The sequence below is a fragment of the Pleurodeles waltl genome, chromosome 12, assembly GCF_031143425.1.
Source record: "Pleurodeles waltl isolate 20211129_DDA chromosome 12, aPleWal1.hap1.20221129, whole genome shotgun sequence".
NCBI classification, from domain to species: Eukaryota; Metazoa; Chordata; class Amphibia; order Caudata; family Salamandridae; genus Pleurodeles; species Pleurodeles waltl.
The window spans coordinates 116,008,877-116,018,116 of NC_090451.1; positions in this window are offsets into that span (position 1 = coordinate 116,008,877).

Genomic DNA, 9,240 nt, shown 5'->3' on the forward strand with positions numbered 1-9,240 from the left:
GCAACACAAACCATATACTCCAAAAGTGGAATGCGAACCACGAATGGACCCCAAACCTATGTGACCTTGTAGAGGGTCGCTGGGACTATTAGAAAATAGTGAGAGTTAGAAAATTAGCCCTCCCCAAGAACCTGAAAAGTGAGTGCAAATTGCACTAAAGTTCCCCAAAAGACAAAGAAGTCGTGATAGAGGAATAATGCAGGAAAGACACCAACCAACAATGCAACAACTGTGGATTTCCAATCTAGGGTACCTGTGGAACAAGGGGACCAAGTCCAAAAGTCACAAGCAAATCGGAGATGGGCAAATGCCCAGGAAATGCCAGCTGTGGGTGCAAAGAAGCTTCTACTGGACAGAAGAAGCTGCAGTTTCTGCAGGAACAAAAAGGGCTAGAGACTTCCCCTTTGGTTGAAGTATCCCTCACGTCGTGTAGAGTCGTGCAGAAGTGTTTTCCTGCCGAAAGAATGCCAACAAGCCTTGCTAGCTGCAAATTGTGCGGTTAGCGTTTTTGGAAGCTGCTGCGGCCCAGGAGAGACCAGGAGGTCGCAAATTGGACCAGGAGAGAGAGGGGACGTCGATCAAGAAAATGAGCCCTCTCAGCAGCAGGTAGCACCCGGAGAAGTGCCAGAAACAGGCACTACAAGGATGCGTGAAACGGTGCTTGCCGAAGTTGCACAAAGGAGTCCCACGTCGCCGGAGACCAACTTAGAAAGTCGTGCAATGCAGGTTAGAGTGCCGTGGACCCAGGCTTGGCTGTGCACGAAGGATTTCCACTGGAAGTGCACAGGGGCCGGAGTAGTTGCAAAAGTCGCGGTTTCCAGCAATGCAGTCTAGCGAGGTGAGACAAGGACTTACCTCCACCAAACTTGGACTGAAGAGTCACTAGACTGTGGGAGTCACTTGGACAGAGTTGCTGGATTCGAGGGACCTCGTTCGTCGTGCTGAGAGGAGACCCAAGGTACCGGTAATGCAGCTTTTTGGTGCCTGCGGTTGCAGGGGGAAGATTCCGTCGACCCACGGGAGATTTCTTCGGAGCTTATGGTGCAGAGAGGAGGCAGACTACCCCCACAGCATGCACAAGCAGGAAAACAGTCGAGCAGGCGGCAGGATCAGCGTTACAGAGTTGCAGTAGTCGTCTTTGCTTCTATGTTGCAGTTTTGCAGGCTTCCAGCGCGGTCAGCAGTCGATTCCTTGGCAGAAGGTGAAGAGAGAGATGCAGAGGAACTCTGATGAGCTCTTGCATTTGTTATCTAAAGTTTCCCCAGAGACAGAGACCCTAAATAGCCAGAAAAGAGGGTTTGGCTACTTAGGAGAGAGGATAGACTACTAACACCTGAAGGAGCCTATCAGAAGGAGTCTCTGACGTCACCTGGTGGCACTGGCCACTCAGAGCAGTCCAGTGTGCCAGCAGCACCTCTGTTTCCAAGATGGCAGAGGTCTGGAGCACACTGGAGGAGCTCTGGACACCTCCCAGGGGAGGTGCAAGTCAGGGGAGTGGTCACTCCCCTTTCCTTTGTCCAGTTTCGTGCCAGAGCAGGGCTAAGGGGTCCCCTGAACCGGTGTAGACTGGCTTATGCAGAATTGGGCACATCTGTGCCCATGAAAGCATTTCCAGAGGCTGGGGGAGGCTACTCCTCCCCTGCCTTCACACCATTTTCCAAAGGGAGAGGGTGTAACACCCTCTCTCAGAGGAAGTCCTTTGTTCTGCCATCCTGGGACAAGCCTGGCTTGACCCCAGGGGGGCAGAAACCTGTCTGAGGGGTTGGCAGCAGCAGCAGCTGCAGTGAAACCCCAGGAAAGGCAGTTTGGCAGTACCAGGGTCTGTGCTACAGACCACTGGGATCATGGGATTGTGCCAACTATGCCAGGATGGCATAGAGGGGGCAATTCCATGATCATAGACATGTTACATGGCCATATTCGGAGTTACCATAGTGAAGCTACATATAGGTAGTGACCTATATGTAGTGCACAGGTGTAATGGTGTCCCCGCACTCACAAAGTCCGGGGAATTGGCCCTGAACAATGTGGGGGCACCTTGGCTAGTGCCAGGGTGCCCTCACACTAAGTAACTTTGCACCTAACCTTTACCAGGTAAAGGCTAGACATATAGGTGTCTTATAAGTTACTTAAGTGCAGTGAAAATGGCTGTGAAATAATGTGTGCATTATTTCACTCAGGCTGCAGTGGCAGGCCTGTGTAAGAATTGTCAGAGCTCCCTATGGGTGGCAAAAGAAATGCTGCAGCCCATAGGGATCTCCTGGAACCCCAATACCCTGGGTACCTCAGTACCATATACTAGGGAATTATAAGGGTGTTCCAGTAAGCCAATGTAAATTGGTAAAATTGGTCACTAGCCTGTTAGTGACAGTTTGAAAGAAATGAGAGAGCATAACCACTGAGGTTCTGGTTAGCAGAGACTCAGTGAGACAGTTAGGCACCACACAGGGAACACATACATATAGGCCACAAACGTATGAGCACTGGGGTCCTGACTAGCAGGGTCCCAGTGACACATAACAAACACACTGAAAACATAGAGTTTTCACTGTGAGCACTGGGCCCTGGCTAGCAGGATCCCAGTGAGACAGTGAAAACACCCTGACATACACTCACAAACAGGCCAAAAGTGGGGGTAACAAGGCTAGAAAGAGGCTACTTTCTCACACAACCCCCCCCCCCCAAATGAAGGACAATAAGGCTAACCTTGGCCAGTTGAGACTGTATTGTCTAAGTGGTGATAAGTAGAGATTAGCTCTGCAATAGACTGGTTACTCCCTTTATCATCCACTATATGGTTACTTCCCTGTGGGGATGTAAACCACCCTGTTTGAAGATTTTTAGCTAGGCAACAATGTGAAGATGTATTTTCAGAGTTTCTATCAGTAAGTTTTAGTTTAGAGCAGTGGGAATTGTCCACTGAACCTATTTGTAGTGATGGAAATGCCAGATAGGGATGCTGTCTCAGTAAAGCCATAGCTGGGCAAAAACTTTGTCCATATGGCTGGAAGAGAGAACAGGGATGCTGTTTCTCTTTATTTGGAGCAGGGCAGGGATGCTGTCCTATGAGCTCCACACTAGGGCAGGGATGCTGTCCTGAGTGTTGTGAGGCAGTGCAGGGTTTCTGCACTAAAGTTTCTCTGGGAGGGTTGGAGGGATGCTCCATGTTAACTAAAATGGAGCTCTTTTTCTCACCAATGTTAGTTATCCCACAGAGAGGTACTTCTACCTCAGGGAGTACAGTTTTGCCAACTGATGATTCCCTTGGAACAGGTGCCTCCTGTAGGAGGCTGGACTGGCTTGTAGTGAGTACCAAGGGGTACTTGCACCTTGCACCAGGCCCAGTTATCCCTTATTAGTGTATAGGGTGTCTAGCAGCTTAGGCTGATAGATAATGGTAGCTTAGCAGAGCAGCTTAGGCTGAACTAGGAGACGTGTGAAGCTACTACAGTACCACTTAGTGTCATATGCACAATATCATAAGAAAACACAATACACAGTTATACTAAAAATAAAGGTACTTTATTTTTATGACAATATGCCAAAGTATCTTAGAGTGTACCCTCAGTGAGAGAATAGGAAATATACACAAGATATATATACACAATAGCAAAAATATGCAGTATAGTCTTAGAAAACAGTGCAAAAAATGTATAGTTACAATAGGATGCAATGGGGAAACATAGGGATAGGGGCAACACAAACCATATACTCCAGAAGTGGAATGCGAACCACGAATGGACCCCAAACCTATGTGACCTTGTAGAGGGTCGCTGGGACTATTAGAAAATAGTGAGAGTTAGAAAAATAACCCTCCCCAAGACCCTGAAAAGTGAGTGCAAAGTGCACTAAAGTTCCCCTAAGGACAAAATAGTCGTGTTAGAGGAATAATGCAGGAAAGACACAAACCAGCAATGCAACAACTGTGGATTTCCAATCTAGGGTACCTGTGGAACAAGGGGACCAAGTCCAAAAGTCACAAGCAAGTCGGAGATGGGCAGATGCCCAGGAAATGCCAGCTGCGGGTGCAAAGAAGCTTCGACTGGACAGTAGAAGCTGAGGTTTTTGCAGGAACGAAAAGGGCTAGAGACTTCCCCTTTGGTGGACGGATCCCTCTCGCTTTAGTGAGTCGTGCAGAAGTGTTTTCCCGCCGGAAGGACGCCAACAAGCCTTGCTACACGCAAATCGTGCGTTTGGCGTTTTTGGACTCTGCTGGGGCCCAGGAGGGACCAGGAGGTCGCAAATTGGAACTGCAGAGAGAGGGGACGTCGAGCAAGACAAGAAGCCCTCACTGAAGCAGGTAGCACCCGGAGAAGTGCCAGAAACAGGCACTAAGAGGATGCGTGAAACGGTGCTCGCCGAAGTTGCACAAAGGAGTCCCACGTCGCCGGAGACCAACTTAGAAAGTCGTGCAATGCAGGTTAGAGTGCCGTGGACCCAGGCTTGGCTGTGCACAAAGGATTTCCGCCGGAAGTGCACAGGGGCCGGAGTAGCTGCAAAGTCGCGGTTCCCAGCAATGCAGCCCAGCGAGGTGAGGCAAGGACTTACCTCCACCAAACTTGGGCTGAAGAGTCACTGGACTGTGGGGGTCACTTGGACAGTGTCGCTGGATTCAAGGGACCTTGCTCGTCGTGCTGAGAGGAGACCCAAGGGACCGGTAATGCAGCTTTTTGGTGCCTGCGGTTGCAGGGGGAAGATTCCGTCGACCCACGGGAGATTTCTTCGGAGCTTCTGGTGCAGAGAGGAGGCAGGCTACCCCCACAGCATGCACAAGCAGGAAAACAGTCGAGAAGGCGGCAGGATCAGCGTTACAGAGTTGCAGTAGTCGTCTTTGCTACTATGTTGCAGGTTTGCAGGCTTCCAGCGCGGTCAGCAGTCGTTTCCTTATCAGAAGGTGAAGAGGGAGATGCAGAGGAACTCGGCTGAGCTCATGCATTCGTTATCTAAAGTTTCCCCAGAGACAGAGACCCTAAATAGCCAGAAAAGAGGGTTTGGCTACCTAGGAGAGAGGATAGGCTACTAACACCTGAAGGAGCCTATCAGCAGGAGTCTCTGACGTCACCTGGTGGCACTGGCCACTCAGAGCAGTCCAGTGTGCCAGCAGCACCTCTGTTTCCAAGATGGCAGAGGTCTGGAGCACACTGGAGGAGCTCTGGACACCTCCCAGGGGAGGTGCAGGTCAGGGGAGTGGTCACTCCCCTTTCCTTTGTCCAGTTTCGCGCCAGAGCAGGGGCTAAGGGGTCCCTGAACCGGTGTAGACTGGCTTATGCAGAATTGGGCACCTCTGTGCCCAACAAAGCATTTCCAGAGGCTGGGGGAGACTACTCCTCCCCTGCCTTCACACCATTTTCCAAAGGGAGAGGGTGTCACACCCTCTCTCAGAGGAAGCTCTTTGTTCTGCCATTCTGGGCCAGGCCTGGCTGGACCCCAGGAGGGCAGCTGCCTGTCTGAGGGGTTGGCAGCAGCAGCAGCTGCAGTGAAACCCCAGGAAGGGCAGTTTGGCAGTACCAGGGTCTGTGCTACAGACCACTGGGATCATGGGATTGTGCCAACTATGCCAGGATGGTATAGAGGGGGCAATTCCATGATCATAGACATGTTACATGGCCATATTCGGAGTTACCATGGTGAAGCTACATATAGGTAGTGACCTATATGTAGTGCACGCGTGTAATGGTGTCCCCACACTCACAAAGTTCAGGGAATTGGCTCTGAACAATGTGGGGGCACCTTGGCTAGTGCCAGGTGTGAGAAGGTAGCCTCTTTCTAGCCTTGTTACCCCCACTTTTGGCCTGTTTGTGAGTGTATGTCAGGGTGTTTGTCACTGTTTTCACTGTCTCACTGGGATCCTGATAGCCAGGCCTCAGTGCTCATAGTGAAAACACTATGTTTTCAGTATGGTTGTATGTGTCACTGGGATCCTGCTAGTCAGGACCCCGGTGCTCATAGGTTTGTGGCCTATATGTATGTGTCACTGGGACCCTGTCACACAGGGCCCCAGTGCTCATAGGTGTGTATGTATATGTTCCCTGTGTGGTGCCTAACTGTCTCACTGAGGCTCTGCTAACCAGAACCTCAGTGGTTATGCTCTCTCATTACTTTCAAATTGTCACTAACAGGCTAGTGACCAATTTTACCAATTTACATTGGCTCACTGGAACACCCTTATAATTCCCTAGTATATGGTACTGAGGTACCCAGGGTATTGGGGTTCCAGGAGATCCCTATGGGCTGCAGCATTTCTTTTGCCACCCATAGGGAGCTCTGACAATTCTTACACAGGCCTGCCACTGCAGCCTGAGTGAAATAACGTCCACGTTATTTCACAGCCATTTTACACTGCACTTAAGTAACTTATAAGTCACCTATATGTCTAACCTTTACCTGGTAATGGTTAGGTGCAAAGTTACTTAGTGTGAGGGCACCCTGGCACTAGCCAAGGTGCCCCCACATTGTTCAGAGCCAATTCACTGAACTTTGTGAGTGCGGGGACACCATTACACGCGTGCACTACATATAGGTCACTACCTATATGTAGCTTCACCATGGTAACTCCGAATATGGCCATGTAACATGTCTATGATCATGGAATTGCCCCCTCTATGCCATCCTGGCATTGTTGGTACAATTCCATGATCCCAGTGGTCTGTAGCACAGACCCTGGTACTGCCAGACTGCCCTTCCTGGGGTTTCTCTGCAGCTGCTGCTGCTGCCAACCCCTCAGACAGGCAGCTGCCCTCCTGGGGTCCAGCCAGGCCTGGCCCAGGATGGCAGAACAAAGAACTTCCTCTGAGAGAGGGTGTGACACCCTCTCCCTTTGGAAAATGGTGTGAAGGCAGGGGAGGAGTAGCCTCCCCCAGCCTCTGGAAATGCTTTGTTGGGCACAGATGTGCCCAATTCTGCATAAGCCAGTCTACACCGGTTCAGGGACCCCTTAGCCCCTGCTCTGGCGCGAAACTGGACAAAGGAAAGGGGAGTGACCACTCCCCTGACCTGCACCTCCCCTGGGAGGTGTCCAGAGTTCCTCCAGTGTGCTCCAGACCTCTGCCATCTTGGAAACAGAGGTGCTGCTGGCACACTGGACTGCTCTGAGTGGCCAGTGCCACCAGGTGACGTCAGAGACTCCTTGTGATAGGCTCCTTCAGGTGTTAGTAGCCTTTCCTCTCTCCTAGGTAGCCAAACCCTCTTTTCTGGCTATTTAGGGTCTCTGTCTCTGGGGAAACTTTAGATAACGAATGCATGAGCTCAGCCGAGTTCCTCTGCATCTCCCTCTTCACCTTCTGATAAGGAATCGACCGCTGACCGCGCTGGAAGCCTGCAAACCTGCAACATAGTAGCAAAGACGACTACTGCAACTCTGTAACGCTGATCCTGCCGCCTTCTCGACTGTTTTCCTGCTTGTGCATGCTGTGGGGGTAGTCTGCCTCCTCTCTGCACCAGAAGCTCCGAAGAAATCTCCAGTGGGTCGACGGAATCTTCCCCCTGCAACCGCAGGCACCAAAAAGCTGCATTACCGGTCCCTTGGGTCTCCTCTCAGCACGACGAGCGAGGTCCCTCGAATCCAGCGACACCGTCCAAGTGACCCCCACAGTCCAGTGACTCTTCAGCCCAAGTTTGGTGGAGGTAAGTCTTTGCCTCACCTCGCTGGGCTGCATTGCTGGGAACCGCGACTTTGCAAGCTACTCCGGCCCATGTGCACTTCCGGCGGAAATCCTTCGTGCACAGCCAAGCCTTTGGTCCACGGCACTCTAACCTGCATTGCACGACTTTCTAAGTCGGTCTCCGGCGACGTGGGACTCCTTTGTGCAACTTCGGCGAGCACCATTTCACGCATCTTCGTAGTGCCTGTTTCTGGCACTTCTCCGGGTGCTACCTGCTTCAGTGATTGCTCTTTGTCTTGCTCGACGTCCCCTCTCTCTGCAGGTCCAATTTGCGACCTCCTGGTCCCTCCTGGGCCCCAGCAGCGTCCAAAAACGCCAAACGCATGATTTGCCTGTAGCAAGGCTTGTTGGCGTCCATCCGGCGGGAAAACACTTCTGCACGACTCTCCAAGGCGTGGGGGATCCATCCTCCAAAGGGGAAGTCTCTAGCCCTTGTCGTTCCTGCAGTATTCACAGCTCTTCAGCCTAGTAAGAGCTTCTTTGCTCCAACCGCTGGCATTTCTTGGGCATCTGCCCAACTCCGAGTTGCTTGTGACTTTTGGACTTGGTCCCCTTGTTCCACAGGTACCCTCAGTCAGGAATCGATCGTTGTTGCATTGCTGATTTGTGTTTTCCTTGCATTTTCCCTCTAACACGACTATTTTGTCCTTAGGGGAACTTTGGTGCACTTTGCACTCACTTTTCAGGGTCTTGGGGAGGGTTATTTTTCTAACTCTCACTATTTTCTAGTAGTCCCAGCGACCCTCTACAAGGTCACATAGGTTTGGGGTCCATTCGTGGTTCGCATTCCACTTCTGGAGTATATGGTTTGTGTTGTCCCTATCCCTATGTTTCCCCATTGCATCCTATTGTAACTATACATTGTTTGCACTGTTTTCTAAGACTATACTGCATATTTTTGCTATTCTGTATATATATCTTGTGTATATTTCCTATCCTCTCACTGAGGGTACACTCTAAGATACTTTGGCATATTGTCATAAAAATAAAGTACCTTTATTTTTAGTATAACTGTGTATTGTGTTTTCTTATGATATTGTGCATATGACACTAGGTGGTACTGTGGTAGCTTCACACGTCTCCTAGTTCAGCCTAAGCTGCTCTGCTAAGCTACCATTATCTATCAGCCTAAGCTACTAGACACCCTATACACTAATAAGGGATAACTGGGCCTGGTGCAAGGTGCAAGTACCCCTTGGTACTCACTACAAGCCAGTCCAGCCTCCTACACCAGGGTGCCCTCACACTAAGTAACTTTGCACCTAACCTTTACCAGGTAAAGGTTAGACATATAGGTGACTTATAAGTTACTTAAGTGCAGTGTAAAATGGCTGTGAAATAACGTGGACGTTATTTCACTCAGGCTGCAGTGGCAGGCCTGTGTAAGAATTGTCAGAGCTCCCTATGGGTGGCAAAAGAAATGCTGCAGCCCATAGGGATCTCCTGGAACCCCAATACCCTGGGTACCTCAGTACCATATACTAGGGAATTATAAGGGTGTTCCATTAAGCCAATGTAAATTGGTAAAATTGGTCACTAGCCTGTTAGTGACAATTTGAAAGTAATGAGAGAGCATAAC